The sequence below is a fragment of the Sebastes umbrosus genome, chromosome 4, assembly GCF_015220745.1.
Source record: "Sebastes umbrosus isolate fSebUmb1 chromosome 4, fSebUmb1.pri, whole genome shotgun sequence".
NCBI lineage: Eukaryota > Metazoa > Chordata > Actinopteri > Perciformes > Sebastidae > Sebastes > Sebastes umbrosus.
This window is the reverse complement of record NC_051272.1, coordinates 5,619,492-5,625,491: the sequence shown is the minus strand read 5'-3', so window position 1 is coordinate 5,625,491 and position 6,000 is coordinate 5,619,492. Positions and strand designations below refer to the sequence as shown.

General features: G+C 35.3%; 1 protein-coding gene across 9 annotated transcripts in view; it reads left to right on the top strand.

Moving 5' to 3' along the window:
• The first annotated feature begins 1,227 nt into the window (after positions 1-1,227).
• ppip5k1b (diphosphoinositol pentakisphosphate kinase 1b) overlaps positions 1,228-6,000 on the top strand; it is a 59,779-nt gene continuing 55,006 nt past the window's right edge. For all 9 annotated transcript variants that reach the window (XR_005206586.1, XM_037767171.1, XM_037767169.1 and 6 more), the window contains exon 1: positions 1,228-1,395. The gene's annotated coding sequence lies outside the window, so the exon portion shown is untranslated. The remainder of the gene's footprint in view (positions 1,396-6,000) is intronic.

Here is a 6,000-nt window from a genome sequence, read left to right as displayed (position 1 = left end):
GATAAGCTTTTTTTTCTTCTTTTTTTTTACATTTTTTAACATCCATATTTCACAACTTTTTCGGTTTGTGACCCCTTATAGAAAAGTTGTTTGTGGCTCCTTGTCATGTTTCAGATGTTGACAAATTGTTCGAGGCTCAAAGAGGTAACAAAGAACGAGTACTTTTACTTTTGATGCTTAAATTACATTTTGCTGATGTACTTTTACTTAAGTAGAAATTTGAATGCAATTCTTTTACTTCTATTAAGATAAGATAAGATAAGATAAGCAGCAGCAACACAAGAACATAATAAGTACAGATAGATAGAGAAAGTAAAAGAAAAAAAAAATATATCTTGGGCACTGCCGAGGTGTCCTTGAGCAAGGCACCAAACCCCCAACTGCTCGCGGCCGATGAACCGATACAACAGTGTACAAATACTATTATTTATTAATAAATACATAAATAAATAAATACTTTTAAGTAAATGTATCAGTACTTTTACTTAAGTGAAAGATCTGTGAAGTAAACAGAAGTGGAAGAAGTATTCAGATTTTATACTTAAATAAAAGTACCGATACAACAGTGTACAAATACTATTATTTATTAATCAATAAATAAATACTTTTAAGTAAAAGTATCAGTACTTTTACTTAAGTTAAATATCTGTGAAGTAAACAGAATTGGAGTATACAGAGAAGTATACAGAGGTTAAAAAAGTATTCAGATTATATACTTAAGTAAAAGTCCCAAAACAAAAGTGTACAAATACTATTATTTATTATCTATCAATAATATTATATATATATATATATGTGTGTATATATATATACACATATATATATGTATATATGTGTGTGTATATATATATATATATATATATATGTGTATATATATATATACATATATATATGTATATATGTATATATGTGTATATACATATATATATATATATGTGTATATATGTGTATATATATATATGTATATATGTGTATATATATATATACACATATATACATGTATATATGTATATATAATATATATATTAAATATTATTGTTATTATTATTATTATTATTATTATTCAAGCATCAAACCCCTCCATCAGTCCTTGAAGCCTGCAGTGCTGCAGTTCACCGCTGTGGCCGGTAGGTGGCAGTGATGACGCGGCTTCAAACAAACTAAACTTTATGTAAAAAAACAAAAAGGTGAAGAAAAGAAAGGAAGCTAGCAGCTAGCAGAGTAGCGGCTGCTAACCTCCTCCTCCAGCAGCAGCGGTGACCGGACGTGAACTTTATCGTGTAGTTAGCCCTCAGCTTTCCTCTAAAGTCAGGCGGCAGCAGCTTCCCTCAGTCCGGTTCACTCAGGGGGAATAAGGAAGTGAACAGTGACTGACTTCCAGCTGGTTTTGCTCCGGTAAGTCCGGTTTGTTTAACACTTAGAGGCGGAAAGTTGGATGTTTGTTGCTGTTTGTGTCTGTTGGTGGAAACAAACAGGACAAAAGCAGGCGAGCTGTTAAACGTTGTGTCTTCTAACTTTAACTTTACCTGTGTATAACAGGAGGAGAGATGTGTGTAGTGAGCAGGCCGATGATCTGATTCATTAAAGTGTGTTTTATGAGGTTTATTCCTCCAACAGGAGCCTGTTCTACTGCCAAACCTCCAACCGACTCATTCATTGTGTTTAATGGAGAGTCCAGAGCAGCTGGAGGCTTCAAACAGGCAGCTGGACACCTGCTAGTGTCCTGATGTAATGTATTATTAAACACCAAGAGAGCAGGGGCTATATTATCAATTTAATGTAATGTGTTGTCCTGATATAATGTATTAAACACCAAGAGAGCAGGACATATATAATAAGAAGACCCAGCTAAAATATCAAAGCCACTTTCTGACTTCAGATTGCTTGATTTGTCCAACCAAACTTTTTTTCAGTTTAAACAAGAAGACAAATAAAAGCAGGAAATCCTCCCAAGTGAGAAACCGAAACAGAGAAATGTTTGGCTCAACTTCAACTTTGTTGATCAGTTAATTGATTGATCGACTAATCGTTTCAGCTCTCTTGTAAATTAATGTGTAAATGAATTAAATTTAACCCTACCATGCATGATCTGAAATAAGAGAAAGAAAAACTTAAAGTTTTAGTCATACTATTTTTTTATTTTATAAGTACGGCTGTCAATCGATTATAATATTTAATCGCAATTAATGCATGATTGTCCATAGCTAATTACGATTAATCTCACATTTTTTATCTGTTCAAATGTACTTTAAAGGGACTGTTTGTAAGAATCAGAAATGCTTGTTAACAGCGACACTTGTGGCCGTTAGGTTAACGAAAGACTGCTGATGTTAACGAAAGACAGCGTCGGGCTCGCGCTTGTGCTCGCTATATTTTCAGTATTGGTGTGAATGAGTTAAAAATCCAAAACAATGTAATCCAAACAATGGAAGAAACTAAGGCTGCTCCCTCTGAGTCCATTAGTCATCTAATCGGTGGTTTTGGTCTTAGTTGAGTAAGATTTCTTTAGTCAATTCGATGTTTTTTAAGCTTTTTTCATGCTGAATGACTTATTTCCAACAAACATGAGCACATCTCTGGTATACACAAGATTTAAAGTGGTGCTTTTGTGTGATTCTTTGTGGAGAAACTCATTTTTACAGATCTGTTGATCAAATCAACTAATCGATAGTCGACAAAATCGTATGAGTGTTAATTAACTAAGTTTTTCTTTGGTTGAGGACAGTGCTAGAAGAAACCATGAAAAAGGTGTCACTGGGTAATATGTTTTATTTTCAGACTACACTTAGACATCACATGCTGCGGCTTACTTATGTCTTATTTTCTTAATCAAACAAGTAAACAAACTAAAAAGTAGGTTTGGAAGCTCTTATTGAAGACAAATGCACTAGTAGTCCCCGTGGACCAAAGTATCTGCCAAATGGCTGTAATATAATACAAGCTCATTACGTCCTGCTGTTATTTTGGGGCCTATCTACTGATTTGATCTCTACTTTTCTTCTAACCTCTCATTCATAAATAGCTCATAGCATGTTAAGATGTTAAAATTGTCACCTTTACACCATATTTTAGTATGAAACCCATCTGCTTTATCTGTGTTAATTCCAATCCATCATGTTTATCCTCTGTTTTTGTTGCTACTGCATCTTTTGTATTATCTGCTGCTGCAGCAGCTCGTATTCTCCTCAGGGACCCATTACAGTTTAATTTTATTGTAACCCTGAAAGCTGTATACCTGGCAAAAGTTATTCATCAGTAGCTTAGAAGCGGGAGAGTAAAGTCATGTGTCTTTCCAAGTTTCATAAATCATCTTGTAATCCCTACAGAGGTTTCATCTCCCACAGTGAGAAATGTATGCTTTGATGAGTTGGAAATGATGGGCCTGTTCTGCAGGGCCCGCCGGCGAGCTTATTACGGCCTCTGTTTTCAGTAATGACGGCAGTTTGTATTCGCAAACAAAGCTAATTTCTCGAGTGCTCGGTGCATAATGAATTTACAAGCTTGTAGAGGCGTAACTGTTACTGCTGTTCCCTCTGGTAGTTGTATCCTGATAACATCACCAGCATGTTTTCCGACCCTCGGGGGGTTATTGAGTTTCAGCGCTGATGTTGGTGTCCAACCTCGATGACTTTTTGCACTTTAAAGTTTTATTGAATATAATAATTAACAGTTTTGTTAATGATTTAGTGTTTGAACTCTCTTCAGATAACAAGCTGCTACCTGTTCAGCATCGTCCTGACCCTGATAGGAAAGTAGTGATACTGGGCTAATAATTATAATAGTTAAAGGTCCTAATCACAAACACGTCATAATGTCATTTCTCTTTCCTAGAAATGACCTACTGTAATTAGATCAAATCAACAAAATATGAGTCCTTAATTATTAGGCAAACTGTTGCCATCAGCGCAGCGTGTCGTGATGTTCCTCATTTTGCCATCTTATCAGAGAAATGATAGTGAATTGAGCTCTAATGACCATCTCCTCCCTCAATGGTCATAAACATGACGCGGCCTTCCTGTGGCAGACAGTCTCAAAGGTTAACAGCCTTTTATTGGAGCCGCCTTGTTGATCTCCGGCCCCGCGGTGATGACGGAGGTGACTCATCCACACGGACGAGGACCTGCAGGTGACAGCAGGGGGATGTTTTTAATCAGCCTTCCAAATTATTCATGGGTGATGATGCACAATTACATTTTTTTTGAGGGGAACAATTTAACTGGCAGAGAGGAGACCGTTTCACATGATTATTTTGTCTCTTTCCTCCCGTCTCCTTTTTGCCGTCAGCAAAAGGGACATTAAGTAATTCATGAATTTAATCGACCTCCGTTGACGTCCAAGAAAATGACAACATCTCAGCCGAGTCTTTGAAACAGCCTGTTTCACTGTAATGACAGAAATATGCTTTCAGATACAACTTTCAACAATGGTCAGGAGTGGAAATTGTTTGTAATTCTTTGGATATGGGTTAGAATACAACACATTAGTTTCGGTACTGATACCAAAGCAATACTTTTTTTCAATATCTCAGTTTGAGGATTACAAACATGTTTTTATACCATATATTTTTCTAAATGCATTAGAGTCTAATGTTGCCTAAAGCAGGGCTATGTAGTACAGTAGGCTTTTGCTGAACTTTTAGTTCAGTCATGAATGCTAAAACGTAGTGCATATGTAAACATCAATTCAATACAAACTTTATTTCAGACTCACAGGAGTGTCTATAGCAATAAAAGACAACATACAAGATGAAACCACAGCAGTAGCACAAGTAGAAAAAGAGTCATGAAGTCAGCAAACTGACTCAATAATGTCAGTTTCACTGCAACATCTATCTAAAGTTTACAAACATTAGCTTATATAAGGTATTGTTGATACTAGCCAAGGCTGTAGCAGCAAAACTTCTCAATTTATTGGTTCAAGAAGCATGTTATTGATTATAAATTCAAGCTTTTAAAACGTAAGAGGAAGACTTATTTCCTTTTTCAAAAGTTGCATAGTCTTATTTTAAAGGGACACCAGAGATTTAGTAGTTACACTTCCATAAAGTTGAGCGACAAATTTTAAAAATGGTCAAAACTGAAGCAACAGAGGTTGAGATATCCTGAATAAAACAATTTATTTATTTCTATCTGAGGTAACTCTGATGATATCATTCATCAAGGTTATTCTCTCAGACTTTAGAGAGCTCCCTTTTAGACATTGTACAACTGTTTTCACAGACTGGGTAGTACTCGTCCTCATAATCAGCAAACCGACCTTCATCTGTAATATCAGTGGAGAGCTGTAATAACTTTGCCTGAATAAAAAAAAAAAAAAAATGTTATGATTTACAAAGCCTATTTTTGTATACCCCTGTGTAAATTAAATACTTGACAAATTCATTAAATTAAGAACTTTAGTGCAAAATGAATATAACAGTTTCAAGTTATATAAAGAAATACAGAGAAAATAAATATTTCCACCTCTACACTGAGTGTTTACATACAGGCACACAAATACAAAGTAATCAGATTAAGACAATAGTTTCATTTAACTGAGTTTTGATCAGATTTTCTGAGAAATTGAATTATCGCCCAGCCCTACTAAGAATCTGGCCAATGCCATCTTTTGATACGTGACAGTTTCTGGTATTTATATTTATATAATATTGAGGTACGATATCTATCCCTCCCCAATTAGAGCACCACTTTGTTTTCTATATGCTTTTAGAACCAAATGGAAGCATCATCAATTACCATTTTCAACAGGATTACAAACATGTTCAGTTTTATTGTATTAGAGTTTTTAGTATATTTTTGGTCTGTGCAAGCAGTGTGGCAAGACTTGTGCACTCACCATGGATACCTGCAAGATGCAAATCAGGTGTTAGAGGAATTAATTTTCTGTGGAAATGTTGCTTCAGAGCACAGTACATATGGAGAAAAATTATAATAGCATGCAAAGCTAAACCATTAGTGGTGTTTAGTCATGTGTGATCGCAGCCAATGGTGACACTAGCTG